The sequence below is a fragment of the Cibotium barometz genome, chromosome 6 (genome assembly GCF_041138505.1).
Source record: "Cibotium barometz isolate CiBa-2024 chromosome 6, ASM4113850v1, whole genome shotgun sequence".
In the NCBI taxonomy this organism is placed as follows: Eukaryota; Viridiplantae; Streptophyta; class Polypodiopsida; order Cyatheales; family Cibotiaceae; genus Cibotium; species Cibotium barometz.
The window spans coordinates 11,365,884-11,384,675 of NC_141051.1; the positions used below are offsets into that span (position 1 = coordinate 11,365,884).

Below are 18,792 nucleotides of genomic sequence, written 5' to 3' on the forward strand. Positions count from 1 at the left end.
ATCAACCTGCTCACAAGGATCATAAATTGTAACTTTGGTATGCCAAGTCTTGGGAACCTTTTGAAGACCATACAAGGCCTTTGGAACCTGTAAACCACCCGCTGTGAACCCGGAACCTCAAAGCTTGGAGGCTGCTCAACAGACACCTCCTAACCAACATGCTTTCGATACAAGGAGGCGTCAACCTGCTCACAAGGATTATAAATTGTAACTTTGTTATGCCAAGTTCTAGGAACCTGCTGAAGACCTTACAAGGCCTTCTGGAACCTGTAAACCACCCACTCTCAACTCGGAATCTCAAAGCTCAACAGACACCTCCTCCCGCAAGTCACCATCTGCCACTTGCATGGCTTTCCTACAAGTCCCCTGGGAAAGAGCTACTGCAGGAGGCTCTTTGTCCCGAATGATACGAGACATCAAGGCATAGTTCACTTGTAAAGGTTCCTTTGATTGACGAACGCAAGAATTGGAATGTCCTTGCCTGTTGCCTGCTGCCAACATTTGGCACCATCTGGTCCCGGAAAGCTTGCTGCAGCGTATCCACATTCAAGTGGTCATGACGAAACCGCCACAAATCACCTAATTGAGAACCTGTAAGAGAGAGTGTTGAGAGTTTGTAGATCCCATTCTCCACTCCGCCTTCCCATACAACTTGGCGTGTTGCTTTGTCCCGTAGAGCAACAAAATGCTCATCATACTCCACCCGTACGCCAGTCTTGCAAACCTCATGCACTGACAATAGATGAAAACCAAGGGATGGGACATAAAGAACCTGAGAGGATTGCTTCCCTGCTCTGCCATCAAGAACGATCTCTAACCTGCCCTCACTGTGAATAGGGATAGTGGACTTGTCACCAATTAGGATGTGACCTGCGTGCCTTCTAAGATCCTATAATAACTCTCGGGAAGGAGTCATGTGCTTGGAAGCACCACTGTCTAGAATCCAGTCCCGAGTGTCCCTAGCGGTGAGTCCGACCGGCTTCCTGCTTGAAGAAGATGAAGCATCTGTGTCCATAATCTCCAAGTGCACAAAAGCTGGAGTCTTCACGGTTACTACTTAGGAATCTGCACCCTTCTCGGTGCTCTGCTCTTAGAACAGCATTGTCGCCCGCATTGTCACCGAGAAGGGTGCAGATTCCGACCCAACCCTCTTGGTCCATCCAACCCTTTTGGCATGTGGAACAAGCTTCCCACTTTGAGAGGATCCACTGCTGAAGATGTAGACAACCACATTCGGCGGTTCATTTCTATGTGCAAGAGCCGAGGTCTTGAGCGGGAGGATGCCTTCTTGGTACTCTTTCCGTCCGCTCTAGAAGGCTCTACAAACAAATGTTTCAGCCAGTTCCCAACTGACCACTTTGCGGACTAGGCCACCTTGAAGAACACCTTCCTCCACACCTTCTATCCTGGTAACTATGAGGAACGCCTTGTCTAGGAGCTAGGGAAACTGCAACTGCTGCCAGGGGAGACTTGTCTACCGACCTACGCTAGCGACTTCATGGTGCATCGATGGGTGACACAAGCTTTGCCCAGGACCACCCAACATAGGATATGGGAGAGTCGGCTGCCACCAACCAGTTTGCTAGAATTTCAAGAGCTAGCCTCCCGACTAGAAAATGCACGTCTCATGTTTGAGCATGATGTGGGCTCTATACATCCAACGGCAACACCACTGGATGACCTGGTGGCTCAACTGAGCGGGAGCTAGAGGTGCTCAAAGTGAGCTAGAAATTTGAAAGTGAGGAGATAACTCTACTCCAACTCAAGGAGGAGATTGAGGAACTGAAGGTCCAACAAGAGGCCAAGAAGGGGTTGTCGTGTGCTACATGCCAGTCTCTAGCACACACCGTCCATGAATGCCCAAAGCGGTGGTATTGCTCCTCCTCCAAAAGTGAGGACATGAAGATTAATACTGCTACTATTTGAAGGGATTCCGTCAACTTTATCAGTAACAAGCCCCTCACCACCTCACACCACCTCAACAACCTCTAACCCTGCCCATTATGTCGATGCTTCTCTTATTGTTCGGCCAACCTTCCACACCGCCACACCTCCCCTTTGCTAACCTATTCCTCAGGTGACTTACCTTCCACCACTCATTCCCAACCCCCTACACCAGCAACTATAGTAGCAGCCCCCATGAACCGTCCGACTCACCCTCCCCCACCCAGTAATTCCCCCGTCCTCTGCTATAGATGTGGGGGGTATGGCCACTACCAAAGCCGGTGCTCCCTTCCTGAAGGTGCACCACCTTGAAGGCACTGTCCAGAATCTAAGGATCATTACACGTGGGTCTGCCCCAAACAATGGGCATCCACCTCAACCAATTTCACATTCCGACCAGTCTTGGCCACCCACTTGGTTTCACGAGGAACTCCACCGTCCGCTTGCTGCATTGTACACAGCCCTTCCTCCCCCCCATCACACCCACACCAACCATTCAGGTGGATCCACCATCAGCCATAGTGGTCACCCATGCACAAAAGAAGGCCATGCCAGAAGAACCAACCCATGTAGGGGATGAGCCCCATGATACCAACCGTCCACTTCCCTGCATGGTCATAGACGAGTCCTCCTTGCAAGCCTTCAAGACCTCCACAACCATCTCTTTGTGTCAGACAAACCACCCACCTCTCTCCTCTCACAATCCAAACCAGAGCTTCTACCTTTCTCCGTGGAAGATCTACTCCGGGAGAATAACATGGCGTTGAACCTCTTTGATGTTCTCCAGATTAGCCCTCGTGCCTGACAATGCCTCAGTGCACTACTGGAGTAGCTAGATGGTAAGCAACCGAGAACTATTGTTGAGTAGTATGGTGGGTTCCCACTTCCTACAGGGTCAACACATTGCCGGTTGCATGGGTGTGAGCCGCGCCAACCCATCTTGAGCCCCCGCCTTTTTGTGGCACCCCACTTCCAGGGGGATTTGTTGATGGTGGCTCTTGGGTAAACCTAATCCCAGAATTCACACTATGCAGTGCGTCTCCACGTAATGAGACCAGCCAATTTCCGTGTCCGGATGGTCGACCAATGGGATGTGAACCCCTGTAGGCCTAGCGGAAGGCGTTAGCATAGTAATCTACGGAATCCCATTCTTGCTTGACTTTGTGGTGATCTGGCTTCCTGAAATTTTTGGGGGGGAGGGGGCGCTACTCATTACTCGTTGGTCAACTGTGGCTTCGAAGTACAGGGGTACTACATGAGTGGGGTTATGAGTGTTTGTGGATTCCCTAGGAGCACAGACCACAGGAGCTGAAATTGAAAGAAGGTTTGGACCAAAGGATTCGTGGTGCCATAGTAGCCCCCACTTCGGCAGCCACCCCCATGTCTTGGCCCATGTTGGACGGAAGAAGAACATGGCACTTTTTCCATTTATCAAGAGCCAACTCACCATCCCACTCTCCTCTCCAAAGCAGTTGAGATAGGGGAACCCCTCTTCCTTCCCTTTTGCCAAAACCCCGTCCAAGAATTGAACCTTCATACTACAGAGGAGCAAGGACCCATCCTGTTAGCCTCTTGGCTGTGGGACCACCCAACCCTACTTTAGCAAACTGCCACCGCCTTCCAATCTTACAAGGATGTCTTTGCCTAGACATACAAAGACTTGGATGGTGTCCTAGGTGACATTGGTGTTCACACCATACCCCTCGAGGAAGGAACTCGACCAATCCGTGGGTGGGCCTACAAGCTCAATCCAAAGTATGCAGAGACAATCAAAGCGGAGCTGGAAAAATGGAGGACGCCCACATCATCTCCTTAGTGATACACTCCGAATGTCTTTCACCTATGCTCATCTCTCCTAAGAAGAAAATCAACAAGATCCGTGTCTATGTGGACTTTCGGTCCCTCAACAAAGCTACCATCAAAGACTGATTTCCGCTCCCATTCATGGATCATGTCTTAGAGGATGTGGCTGGGCATGCTGTGTACAGTTTCATGGACAGTTTCAACAGGTACAACCAGGTAGCCATCCACTCAGCACACTCCAAGACAACATTCGTCACCCAATGGGTTACCTACATCTACTAGAAGATGCCCTTTGGGCTCTATGTGACGCCCTAGCCACCTTCCAGCGGATTGTCACCAATATTTTCAGGGAGTACCTTCTCAGTTTCCTCCGCATTTTCGTCAATGATTTTTTCTAACTTTAGAGGCACTCATCTAGTCTCCTTCATAGAAGCTTTTTCTAAACACCTTACACAATTAGCTTTAGTTTTTGCCAAGTGTCGCTCTTCCCAATTACGTCTCAATCCCTTTAAGTGTCATTTCTTGGTGGTCCAAGGCACTCCTAGGTCACATAATCTCTTCTGAAGGCTTGGCACCCGACCTGATAAGATTGTCGCCATTCTCTGATTACCTTCTCCCATCAGTTTCAAAGGAACTCAAGTCTTTGTCGGACACACCGGCTATCATCACCACTTCATAGATATGTAAGTTGATGTAGCTCTTCCCTAGTCAAACCTTCACCCATCTTGCAGTGGTTTGACCCCCATTTCCAATGCCTTTACCTACCTTAAGAAGCACCTCACTGAAGCACCCACCCTCATCCCACCTGACTGGTCGATCATCTTTCATATCCACGCAGACGCAAGTATCACTGCTATAGGTGCAGTCCTCACCCAACCGAGTTTGGCGCCGTACAAAATGGATTGGCATATCTACTATGTCCTCACTTTAGCTGAACTGAACTACAACACCGCGGAGCGGGAAGGTCTGACCATTGTCTACGCCAGCCAAAATTTTTGTCATTATCTTTTTGGCAGCCACTTCATTGTCATCTCAGATCACCATGCCCTCAATTACTTTCTTAACAAACCTCAGGTGGTTGGTCGTGTCTAGAGGTGGTTTGCTTCTATTCCAAGAATTTGATTTTGAAATTCTCCTATGGCCTGGTATACATCACGTCATGGCTGAACATCTCTCCCACATTGACACTGGCGAACCTGCAACAACAGGTATTGATGATGACCTCCCTCTGATAGTGTTCTTTTTGAAGTGGATGTTCCCCCAGATTGGTATGGGGATGTTCTTGCTTTGCTCTCTATAGGATAGTTCCCAACCAGTGTAAACCCCAGAGACAAATGCCGGCTTTTGGTGAAAAGCTGGCCCTCCCAACTCATCGCCGGTCAACTCTACAAGTCTGGTCACGATGGTGTCCTATGGCGGTGTGTCACCCATCACGAGGTGCCACATCTTGTTGAAGATGCTCACTTTGGACCTAGTGGTGGTCACTATCCCGGCCACATTTTGGGTGCCCTCTTGTTCTAGCACTTGTGGTGGCCAACCATGTTCAAAGATTCCATCCAGTTCGCTAAGTCTCGGCACATGCCAATGGTGTGGGCCCAAAGTTCAAACCCACTCGTTAGTCCAACTGGCCTCTCAAGATCTCCATCGCGTGGCCGCCCTTTGAGTGGTGGGGAATTGATTTCGTGGGGCCCATAGATCTCGTGGCCCACCCTAGCTAGTGCAAGTTCATCCTCGTCACCACCATTGACTAGACCACCAAATGGGCTGAAGCCCAAGCCACCAAGGATTGCACGATTATCACCATGACCCGGTTCTTATACAAGCACATCTTTGTCCGCTTTGGTCCCCCCTTGGAAAGACGAGTGATGGGGGCTCCCACTTCATCAACGAGGTCATCACCACCTTACTCAAAAGCTACAAGATCTTCCATTGGAAATCGTGTCGGGAAAATGGATGGGCTAAAAGAAAAGATGTGCCACCAACACGTAAGGCATTGGTTAGAGGCATTCCTAGGTACCTTGTAGGCTTATCGCACCGCATTCAAAGCTACCACAAGGCGCAGCCCCTTTCAATTGGTTCATATCTTGGAAGTAGTCTTGCTCTTTGAATTTAACAATGGGTCACATAAGGTAGGGTCTGGCCGCCACGATGATGCTTGCCACCATGCCACTGTGCTTGGATGGGTGTCCTAGACGAAACCTGGCCATTGGCCGCCCAAGCAGTGGAGGTCGAACAAAACCAACGGAAGATGTGGCATGATTGCCATCTCTGGAAGCCCGAGTTCCAGCCATATGGCTCTGTGAGCCCCAGTTCGAGGGTGTACCAAGCTCGTTATCTGAATGGCAAAGATGCTTGGGAAGGGCCATTTCTGGTCCACCGAATTCTTTCTCAAGGTGCTGTGCAATTCTGCACATTGGAGGGCCTTGTACTTCCCTTGCTGAATGGCTCAAGGATTAAGGTGTATCACCGTGGATCCTCTCGTGAATCCTTTCAATCCAAAGAAAGAAAGAAAGAAAGAAAGAAAAAAATCGCCCACTCGCAGTGGGCCGTACTCTGCACCTCCGACGCCTTCGCCCATGCAGCAGCTCCAAGCCTCCAATTTTATACCACGAAGCGCCCCCTGTCTATTTCAAATTTGGCATCAAATTCATATTGCTCCACCTCTCCTCCTTACCTCCACATGATCACCTCTAATACTCACCTCCCCATGGATTTTCATACTTGTCCCCTTGGCAGTAAGGCGCTCAACAACTAACAGCGGCCACATCATAAAGTCGGCCAGCACACATAGTTAGCGTTCTTTTTCCTGCTCGCCCAACTTCATACTCACCAGGTGCCTGCGACCTATTCAGTTTTGGCCACAATCTCATACTCGTCTCCCTCTTAGCAACTCTCCCACGCTCGACCCATCCTTTCCGTCTTTTTGGCAAGCTTCCCACACCCATTGGAATACTTTTCATGTTCTTCCCCCCATGCCTTGCTCCTACTCACCTCCCCCAAGAAATTCTCATACTCGCCTCCCTCATGTTAACTCTCATACCGGCCTCCCTCGTGTGAATTCTCATACTAGCCTTTCTCGTGTCAATTCTCATACTCGCCTCCCCCAAGGCAATTCTCATACTCGCCCCCCTCATGTCAATTCTTATACTCGCCTCCCCTCTTTTTCTCATACTCGCCTCCCTCATGTCAATTCTCATACACGCCTCCCCATACTTGCCTCCCTCACGTCAATTCTCATACTCGCCTCCCCCATGTCAATCCTCATACTTGTCTCCCCCATGGCATTTCACCTACTCGCCTCCCCCATGGCATTTCTTCTACTCGCCTCTCCCATGCCTTGAACATACTCGGCCCCCTCTTGCCTTTTCATACTCGCTCCCCTCCAAGGTGGTCAGTGTTTTTTTTTTTGACAAATTTTTTCTTCCACCTTGTCAGAAATAGCTTTATCAAGAACCAGCTTCACTTTGCAGTCACAACGGAAGGTCCTATGGACATTTTACGCTTGCAAGAGCATTAAGTGAATGCAAGCCAACGTGGTAGATCTGGCAAGTTATTATCCGGTCACACCTTTTGGTCAGGAGCCGAGGGACCGAAGGTTGTGTATGTATTTCGGTGTCAGCCCCTATCTTACCTTGTATCGTTGACCATGGTGTCATTCTGCCTGCTAGAGCACTGTGGATTATCATTATGCAGGATGGGAGACACTTTGGTATTCTGAAAATGTATGCACCTAATCATAGAGGGGAGGGGGTTTTCTTTTGGAAGGCCCCCACTGATTTGCTTCCTCGTGCTGATCATCGTGTCATTGGGGGTGAATTTAATATGGTTGAGCAACCTGCAGACGAAGGAGGAGGATAAGCGGGTATGGTGCACCCACTTGAGAGGGCCTCCTAGGAGAGGTTTATTCTCCTCTATACATGGCATAGATTGTTAGCTTGAGGATGATATTCAAAGAAGGCCATCCTCTTTCCTCTTTTCTCACTCTGATAGGAAGAGGAATGCAGGTTGCCATCTATGTACGCTTCAGAGCTGTGGGAAACTGGGAAATGGAAATGGAAATGGATTTTTTCCAGTGGAGGGAAACAGAAATGGCATGCCAGCAGAGGGGGGGGGTTGCGGGACGGAAACAATGTTGTTTAAACCATAGTAATGGAAGAGAGGGTTAGTATGCATGAGAGAGTGAGTCTTTGGAAGGATGTCTTTGTGGATTTCAATTCACCCAATATCTCTATTCTTAGCCCAAAGCTATACAAAATGGATGTGGGGAATGTCTAAATGCATGTTATTTTAGCTTGATGTGACTGAAACGTTTCCCTAGGTGTTTCCCTAGACGTTTTGGTGTTGACTGAAACGTTTCCGTAGGTGTTTCCATGCTGTTTCGAATATCCCGAAATGTTTCGGAAGGAAAATGTGTTTCCGTTGTTGCAACTATGCTTGCTGAAATGCCGGAATACCTGTGGAGGGGTGTTTCGGGGAGTTTCCCACATTTATGGTAGGCTTAGACTGCTTCTATGTACATGTTTCGGTTCTTGATAGGGGAGGACATACACTAATAGCATTTGGCATTTCCAAATCTGATCATTGCCCAGTGGTTTTATATATGAAAGATCCAAGATGACATGGCTCTACTCCTCATGTGCATATTCTGAAATGCCGGAACACTTGTGGAGGGGTGTTTTCGGGGAGTTTCCCACATTTATGGCAGGCTTAAACTGCTTCTATGTTCATGTTTCGGTTCTTGATAGGGGAGGACATACACTAATAGCATTTGGCATTTCCAAATCTGATCATTGCCCAGTGGTTTTACATATGAAAGATCCAGGATGACATGGCTCTACGCCTTGTGTGCATATTCTTAACCATTTCTACTCACATGCAGAGCTTTCGTGGGCAGGTGATAGATGTATGGAGGTCTCGACTTTTTTGATGGCCCAGATAGTGTGGCTTCTACATTGCAGCGTGTTAGTAATTTTTACCATAGGATGGCCTTAGGAGACAAGAGGTCATTGACCATGAGAGGGCTTTCAGACGTAGGCTATCAGCTTTACAGAGGGAACATGAAAAGCACACAGATCCCCAATGGATTGGAGATACTTCATGTATTGTTAGGACTGAGCTTCAGTACTCTCTGGAGTAGAGAGTGGAGTATCGTTACCAAGCCCAGGCATCATTTTAGACTTAGATGGGAGGTAGATGCAATAAACACTACTATGGCCCATCGCATAACAGAGAAAGTGTCAGACACTTGCAAGATACCCAAGGCACACTTCACTCGGATCCTGCTATGGTGAGGCAGATTGCCTCTTGACTTTTATTGTTGGCTTCTTACCGTTGAGCCCCATAACCCCCAGAGGAATAAGCACGTCACAAGGTTTGGGCTACTTTGCATCAGATGGTCACTGAGGACATTTGTACTTCACTTGATGCCCCCTTCTCTAGCAGAGAACGTGTTAAGAGAGTTGCAGGATACTCAAGGCACACTTCACTCAGATCCTGCTATGGTGAGGGATTTGCCTTTGACTTTTATTGTTGGCTTCTTACCGTTGAGCCCCATAACCTCCAGAGGGATAGAGCACGCCACAAGGTTTGGGCTACTTTGCATCAGATGGTCATGGAGGACATTTGTACTTCAATTAATGCCCCCTTCTCTGTTGAGCAGTTCAAGGACAAACTCCATGCATTACCTCAAGGTAAGTGTCCAGGGGATGATGGCCTCTCTCCCACCATTTTCATGACATTTTGGGATGATTTTGGGGAGCATATCACTATGGCCCCTGAAGAAATGTGGAACACGGAGTATGCCTTCTTCTCTTATTGAGAGTTTTATTCACGGTATCCCAAATGGTGGTGATAAGATGAATATTGGTCAATGGAGGCCTATGACATTGCTTGGGACTGCAAACAAAATACCTTCCAAGGCACTAAACATGAGGTTGTAGCATAGTGACATGGGACGGGGGGAACGGACCCTAGGGACGGGGAACGCTTGGGACGGGGGCGGGACGCCCGCGGGACGGAGGGACGGGGACGGCAGCCAGACAGCGCAACGGGGACGCCGGGAACGCGTCCCGGGAACGTTCCGGGAACGGCGTTCCCTGTCCGTACGGGGACGGTCAAACTGACCGTTGCGCAGTTTTTGACCGTTGGGCGGGGCTTCAACGGTTGTCTCTCCTAGCCGTTTGGTGATGCGCAACTCCTCCTCAAGGCTGAAGCTCTCCCACATGGCTCCCCTTCTTCTATATAAGAGACCTCCATGCTCTCCTCAAGCCATCTCCTCTCCAAGCTCTCCCTCTCCAAGACCCAAGGCTCAAGGCTCAAGCTCTCCCTCTCCAAGCTCTCCTTCTCCAACATCCAAGCTCTCTCTCTCCAAGCTCACCCTCTTCAAGCTCTCCTTCTCCAACATCCAAGCTCTCCCTCTCCAAGCTCACCCTCTCCATTGTCCAAGCTCTCCTTCTCCAACATCTCCATCCCAATTCTCCATCTTGACTCTTTCTCAAGCTCTACCATCCATCTCAAGCTCTACTCTAGTCTCTATCACTATGGCATCCTCTTCTCAAACCCCTTCCTCTCCTCAACCCGGGTCCGCCGCCGCCTCCACCACTTCAACACCCGCTCCATCACGAAGAAGGAGGCCCGCCGTACATCGATGGAGTTGGTGGGATGAGGTAGAGTGCTCACAATACGGTCAAGGGGGTGGTTCAAGACCATGGGTATGTAAGCTTTGCGGCTACAAGCGAACCGGCGGTGCCCACAAAGTGCGTGCTCACTTCTTGCATGAGCCCGGCAACGAAGTGCAATTTTGCAAGGAGGTTTCGGCCGAGAAGAAGAAGGAGCTCCTTGAAAAGCTTGTGGTTTATGAGGCGGCCGAGTTGGCAAAACGCAATCCTCAAGTGGCCGTCGACCCCACATCCTTTGTGAGGACATCAACGCCGCATGTACCTCGTTCATCAAGAGAGGCATCCGCTTCCCGGGGACGCCAAAGTACGCTTGATGAGAATTGGAACCCTCAATTGAAAGAGGAGGTGGACATGGCGGTGGCACGATTCTTCTTTCATGACCACATAGCATTTCGGGCGGCACGGTAAGTCCTTGGCACTATGCTCATGTACTATTCAAAATTCAAATATCATGCTCTAAACTTTAAACTTTAAAGACTAAAACTTAAAAGACTAAATGATGGTAAAAATCTGAATTTTGTTTGTGTTTTGCATATGGTGTTTTGGATAGATCTCCATACTTTCGGGCCATGTGCAAATTGATAGCGGAGTATGGACCCTCTTATGTTCCCCCCTCTTCGGAGACCATCCGCACCTCTCTCCTTGACAAGGAGAAGGCAAGCGTGGAGGTGGCGGCCAACCACATGAAAGAGCAATGGGCTGAAAATGGTGTTACCCTCGTCGTTGATGGGTGGAGTGACACTAGAAAGCGCTCCATCCATGGAGTTGTTGCCTACTCACGAGGGGAGACATACTTTGTCGACTCCCATGATGCTTCCGGGACGGGGAAGAGTGCCGAGATACTTGCTGCGGAGTGGGCAACAACACTAGAGACGGTGGGGGCGGAGAATGTCATTGCCATATGTGCGGATGGAGAACCGGCAAATAGGGCGGCGGGGACAATTCTCCAAGCAACTTATCCTCGCATCACCGTGTGCTTTTGCATGGCCCATTGCCTCAACAACCTTATCAAAGACATAGGGGCCTTGGATTGGGTTGCACCTGTCATTGAGGGTGCCAACAAAATAGTGACCTTTGTCCTCAACCATCACAGGGTGCAGCACGAGTTTTCCAAGAAGTCAAGCCTCTCTCTTCTTAAGTATTCCGAGACGAGGTTTGCATTCAACTTTCTCATGCTAGGCCGCTTGTGTACATGTAGCGGGGCATTGAGGGGACTCTTCCTCAATGATGAGTTTGCACGCACTTCAGAGGCTTCCACGACGGTCGGCAAATTTTGCAGGGAAAGGGCGGATGATGCGGCATGGTGGGAGGAGGCCAAGGCGCTTGTGGAGATGGTGCAACCGATTATTGATCTCCTTAGGGTGGTGGATTCCACTCAACCATGCATTGGCAAAGTGTATGAGGCAATGGATCGCATGACAGAGAAGCTAAAAGCAATGTTCAAAGTCAAGCCTCACTATAAACAGGTCAAATCCCTATGTTTGAAAAGGTGGCAAGCCTACCACTCTCCCCTCCATGCTGCTGCCTACATTGTTGATCCTGAGTTTCAAGGCAAAGGGCAACACAAGGACAAAGAGGTGAGCAAAGGCCTTCGACAAACCTTGGATCGCCTTTACACTAGTGAGGAGGATCGCCGCACAATCAAGGACCAATTGCAGATTTATAGAGAGAAGCGGGGGGCTTTTGGTTTGGCAGATGCACAGGCGGACCGCTTCAAGGTAGGGTCTGCACTTTGGTGGGAGGATTATGGTGCGGAAACTCCAAAGTTGCAGGAATTTGCTGTGCGCGTACTCTCACAGGCTTGCAGTAGCAGTTGCCTAGAGCAACTCTGGTCAGTTTATAGCCACATTGCCTCTAAGAAGAGGAACCGCCTTGGTGTACAGCGTGCAAATGATTTGGTGTTTGTCAGTGCCAACTTGCGAATGCTTTGCAAGGGCTTGACAAAGAAGGCAGATCCTTTCACCGAATGGGAGCAGGCACAGCAGGACCCACATCTCTCTGATCAGCAGAGGGCCGAGATTTTAGAGGAGCTTGAGGTTGTGCCCGAGGCATGGTCCCCCCCACCTCCCCCTCCCCTCCCACTTGAGGACCAGCCTATGGAGGACTTCACCGAGGAGGTCACGATTGATCTTCACCCTTTTCACCCTCTTGCCTAGTCTCTTGACTCTTGAGTCTTGTATCTTGGCACTTAGTCATTTTGCCTTGAGTGTACACCCTCCTTGGGCCTTTCATTATGCCATTTGGCATTTTTGTTTAGATTGATCATTGTACACTCACTTTTGTTTATCACGCCATCGGCGCCCCATTATAGTTTTTTGCTAATACGACTATGCATTTCTCCTCTTTTTGGTGCAATTTTGTGCTTAATGTCTTGGTTTCTAAGTGTAAATCAAGTGTGTTAAAAAAAATTGCAAAAAAACAATCGTTTTCAGATTGCCGTTTTTTCCACCGTCCCCGGGACGGCCTTTTGCCCCGTTCCCGTCCCGTTCCCCGTCCCCGTCCCCGTTCCCGTTCCCCGTCCCATGTTTCTATGGGTTGTAGCCTGTATTGCAGGATGTGATTCATGACACGTAGAATGGGTTCCTTCAAAGAAGAAACATCTTTGATAATATCTTCTCTTTTGGGAGGCGGTTGAATGGGCCAAGGAAACCAACCAGCTCCTAGCCATCTTATTACTGGACTTTGAGAAACATATGATAGAGTTGATTGCTTGAAGGAACTCTTAGATGTATGGGATTTTCTCAGGATTGGATCAGAGGTGTTTCATGCTTGTATCGAAATGCTCACAATAGTGTGCCCGCATATGATGGTACAGGTGATCGCTTCTCTAGAGCTCTTGTTCTATGCGAGAGGGATGCTCCCTAGCCCCCTTGTTATATCTTATTGTTTTCCCAAGCTATGAGCATCTTTCTTTGCTCCAGTGTATCTTTCTTTGCTCCAGTGTTGGAGTTTCCAGTTTGAGTTTGCCCTTGCCCTTGCATAGTGAGGATGAGCTTTTGGAATGTGAGCTTGCTGATGATACAGCTATGTTCCTCGATTGCCCTTGCATAGTGAGGATGAGCTTTTGGACTGTGAGCTTGCTGATGATACTGCTATGCTCCTCGAGGCGTCACATGTTTATGTTCCTTTCGGATTGCATTGGAGGAGTTCTACCTGGTTACAAGGGCTCTCATTAATTGGCATAAGTCAATTGGTTTTTGGATTAGTGACTTGCAAAGAGTCAATTGGGGTGGAGAGCTCGGGTTTACTTGGATTGATAGAAGATGATGTATTGCCAAATATTTGAGGTGTCAAGTTGGGGTTGATATATCACTTGCAGAGCAGTTTGCACCAATACTTATGAGCATTAGGAAGAAACTTCTTCATTGGAGTTCTAGGAGATTGGATCTAGCCTCTAGAGCCTTGTTGGTTAACCAAGTAGTGCCTCCCTCAGCTTGGTTTATTGCCTCATGTTAGTGCTTCTCTCATGGATATGCATTGGCCAGCTGTGGAGATTGGTTTGTAACTTTCTGTGGTTAGGTTGACCTTCAGCGTGATATTGTGACCCATGGGTCCTTGTGCTTATGGGTATTTGGTGGATGTCCTATTAGATCTCTTCATTGGGATCCTGCTGATTTGAGTGGGAGTGGATTGATGGAGCCAATCCTATGAAGAGTCAACCTTTTTTCAGCTACGATAGTGTCCATAATGCCAAACTCCTTTTGCTTTGACAGTTTCAGAGGACTTCTACGCTCAGGCCACACTAGGAGATTTATGACATCACCCCAATGATTCAAAGGAGATTTTGGCAGAGACCTCGGTACCCATATAGGAGGAGCCAAATCTCCCACTTTCGTTGGTTATTCTCACATGGTGGCCTTCCCATTAATCATTGGAGGGCTATTTTTGGAGTAGACCCTGTTGGAGAATGAACAAGCGGAAGCATAAACAAGACAAGAGAGAGAGTGAAGAGAGCTTGTGGACAAGATCACCTTTTATATTAGCTTGAAGCTTTACAATGGCAATAGGCCAGCAAGAAAATGTTGAACTTGTGCAAGGGAAGTGGATGAAATAGTGAATAATGGGAGAACTCTTTATATAGTGCATGAGTGAGCTTCTTTATATAGTGCATGAGTGAGCTGGCTGACTACTCACAAGACAAATAAATAGGAGAAAATGCATAAAATACCCAATTAATGGTACAATCCCAAAACACTGAGATGCATAAATTATAACACCCCCGCTGCAGCTCATCATAGTGTGCAAGAGTCGGAAAGAAGATAAGCCGATGAAGATGCAACCGTGGACCCTCCAGCACCACGAATACTGGAATCACCTCGGGGAGAGCATCCACCAACCGGTTTCCTCGAAACAAAAATGCCACCACGAACAACAAGGGCCTTTGCTTGGCCACGAATTCCCACACAAGTGTGTAGTGAACTCCAAGAATAGATGATGAGCTGCTGGACACACCGCGCCCATAATCCCGAAGGGTGGACGGAACATATCACGTCCCAAAAGCCTCGAACAATGAACTCGGAACAGATCCAGTTCATAATCTCTGCTATACAAAAGATAACCATGTCCTTCTAGATGTCTACTCCAAATCACGGTATGCACCAGTAAGTGGAGTTGTAATTAGTCTCCTCTCCTGCCCAGAAGCCTCCTCTGGCAGGAAGCACATGGGGGAAAACTGCATGTGTACTAGAGAAGTACACCATCTGGGTTCTCTTGAGCCAGAAGTGCGCTGGGAGCCCTAGAAGTGGTACTAGAATTTGTATCACTATCTTGTGTCATGTCTTTGCCTTTTCTCTGAGATGAAGCTTTTCCCTTGGTCTTGTCCTTCTTGGACAAACAATTCAGTCCTCTTTTCTCGCAAGAGAAGCAACGACTCCGACCTTTCTTCTGAACCTAGGAAAGTGCTTGGTCAGAACTGTTGACTGACACCTTCAACTTACCTTGTGAGACAAGAACGGACTCTTCCTCCAATAGTAGGGAGCTAAGATCATCAAATTCAATTGAGTGGATGTGACCTGGCAGCGCAAAGATCGAGAAATCACATCATAGTCCGGGGAAAGCTTGGTGAAGATAAGTGCAGCCTGTTGAGAAGAGAACAAAGCAGCACCCAAAGCCAGTATTTGGTCATGGATAACCTTGGCCTTCATTAGGAATGACTGCGTGGAACTACCTTCAAGAAATAACAAACTGTAGAGCTGTCCTTGCAAGGTAACTGCCCTCATCGACGAATCTCGAGCAAAGAGATCCTCCAATTTAGGCCATACCTGATGAGCACTGGTGAGAGTTTGCACTGCCGGTGAGACCTCCTCTGTGATGGTCCGCGCAAGCATAGAATGTGCCTTTGAGTCTCAATTCTCCCAGTCTTGTAATTCTGTAGCAAATTCATCCTCCTGATCCTGTGTCCACCGCCTAGAGTTTTGAGGACGCTCGGGCTTCCTTTTAGTGCCCTGAACAATATCCCACAAACCCTTGTGGATGAACCAGATCTGCATCTGAAGCTTCCAATGGGCATAGTTGGGTCCTTTCAACTTGTCGTCCTTGTTCGTACAGGGGGGAGCCATATCCACAACAACGAGAAATACAGATCTCAGCTCTCAAAGACTTCTCTCAAGTGCTTTCCAATGAAGTGAGGCTCCAGAACCAATCAGCCCCCTCTCAAACCTGAGAGAGGAGGAGGCTGGACAGCAGCAAAACAGTCCAAGAAACCACTGGGAACCTCCTACCGGAAGGGCAGGGACTCGTGGAGGAAGGAGGAGATGTACAGCCACTTGTTTGGCAACTCCATATGCAAGAGAACTCAACAATGACTAATGCCGGAGCAGAATTTGCAGCCAAGACTCCAACGCTTGCCTTTGTAGAAGAAAACGCAGCCAAGTACCTGGCCGGCTTGCCTCCGTAGGAGAAAATTCAAAACACAGCCAACAAACTGGCCGGCAGCAAGGGAAGGGCTGGCTGGACCAAAAAAGGTAGCCACTGTTTGGGACTGATCTGCAGCCAGGAGGAGCTAGGGCAGAAAACGCAAGGTACAGATGAGAAGGCGGGCAGATTTGCAAAAGATGGAGCAGCCTGAATGTAAGTAAGTGATACCATGTTGGAGAATGTACAAGCGCAAGCATAAACAAGACAATAGAGAGCTTGTGGACAAGATCACCTTTTATATTAGCTTGAAGCTTTAGAATGGCAATAGGCCAGCAAGAGAATGTTGAACTTGTGCAAGGGAAGTGGATGAAATAGTAAATAATGGCATGAGTGAGCTGGCCAACTGCCTCTAGGGCTGGCCGATTGCTCATAAGACAAATAAATAGGAGAAAATGCATAAAATTCCCAATAAATGGTACAACCCCAGAACACTGAGATGCATAAATTCTAACAGACCCGACCTACGCCAGATGCATGGTGGCTTCTAAGATAGTGCAACATTGCATATGGGGGTGTAGAGCTGCTCAGAGGATTTGGGGTTTTATAGCTTAGCTTCATGTGCAGATTGAGGAGAGTTACCATTTATGTTACTTTGGGATGCATAGAGGCTATTGAGGGCATTCAGATGTATGACACTCAGTGCATTTGTACTATATGGGGAGAGATTATTCACACTCTTATGGCCACGTAGGCTTGTATACAAGGACCATTGAGATCTGCGCAAGCAAAGTTCATTGTTTTCATGAGGGAGTGGGATCAAGGGATCTTTTTCTCATCGACCCCCACAGGACTCTCTTGGCACCTTTGTGCCCCAGATTGGTTGAGATCACCCTACATTTTGTGATGAGGTCTTTTGTTGTTCTGGCTTCTGTGGTTTTTATGGTCTATTCATACTTATAGAAGTCTCCTTACTGAAACAAAATTCTAGAATTTCCAGTCATAATATACATTGAAGTGCTGAAGTGTTGGTTGGCATATTAGTTAAGAAGAGTCAATATTAATGCAAGAATGGTATACATTTTTGTTAAGTTCTGAAATTGAACTCCGATTGAATTTTACAAATTTAGAAGACCTAGGGATTGAGTTATTGGGGAAAGTTGTTAGGGGTTGGCTTGTCCCTCATAGAGATGATCTATGAAAGGGGGAATTGTGCATAATCCTTGGCATGGGATGGCCATGGGGTGTAGTTAATATCTCATGGGTCATGCTAGTCATACTATAGTTAGCAAATGGAGAGTTAAAATTATAATCCCATAAAAGCAAGGTTAGTGAGTGACAGGGCATGCAGCTTATATTAATGATTGGTGGTGCATATGCCCTTGGTAGTCATTTGGTCCATAGTCCAGAGGCTTTGTAGCTCCAACTGTTTCATGTTCGGGGGTAACTGGAAGCACTTGGGCTTATGGTTTGGTTGGTGGGTTGTCAGTTGCTTTGAGTGGATGCGTGTGCATTAGTTTTGTGTTCTGGAGGCACAGCAAATCTACAGGATGCAGCATAGGTCTGCCCCTGCACCTTGTTTGTCACCTAGGGGCAGTAGCCTAGGCCATTGAGATGTGGTGTGCCATATGCTATGAAGAGGATGGCATCCGAGTAGTTTCATGCTTGGATCCGCATTGGATCATTGCAGTAGGGGCTGGATGATTCTCCCTAATACTTGAGGACCCCCTCACACAGTGGGATCTCAGGTGGCAGACACGTTCAAGGCAACTCTTGTTCTATGGAGGACAGGGAAGCATCTTTTATGCACATTTGGATCTTGGTTCCTTTCTTTACTGGAGGTACAGAGGCCCTTCCATGTTATACGCCCCGGTGGTTCTTCCCCCTAATGTGTAGTCTTCCTTTGCCGAAATGACAATCCATGAAGCGGGCACCTTCCCTTATCTCAGATTTCTGTCTCAAACGAGGATTGTAACCAGTTCCTTTTATGTATTTTATACTTTTTACTACTAGGCTTTTTTTTTTGTTAGGAGAAAATTTTAAGCAATTGAAAAATGCACAGATCAGGTGGAAGCACTAAGTTTCTCTTTTTTATATCTTCTGTCTGCTCAGGTATTTTCTCACATTTTCTTGTGTTTTGTTTATATAATTAATAGGTCTTTGAAAAAAATGCAACTAAAGACAAGGTTATCATGGTAGCGGCAAGGGCATGCAGAATTGAAAACCAAGATGCAATAGACTCGGCCATTATCAACTTGCTTCCAAGTCCCAAAGAGGTAATGCTTCAAAATATTTGCATTTGATATAGGAATACATGCATCTACAAATGTAACCCCCCACCCCACAACACACATGCGTGCGTGCACACACAGACAAAGGGATACAATCACACACTAAGTGTTAATTGACCATGACTGAGTTGTTGCTAATGTGCTTGAACTTATGCAAGTAAATTTTAAAAATGTTGATTTTGGAAACTGCATCATCAATTGAAAAAGTGAACACCAAAAAAACA

General features: G+C 47.8%; 1 pseudogene across 1 annotated transcript in view; it reads left to right on the forward strand.

Moving 5' to 3' along the window:
* Positions 1-18,792, forward strand: part of LOC147637393 (plasma membrane ATPase-like) — a 131,386-nt pseudogene that overhangs the window by 49,662 nt on the left and 62,932 nt on the right. The window contains exon 10 of the transcript XR_015266032.1: positions 18,434-18,553. The product of XR_015266032.1 is annotated as a plasma membrane ATPase-like (transcript). The remainder of the gene's footprint in view (positions 1-18,433; positions 18,554-18,792) is intronic.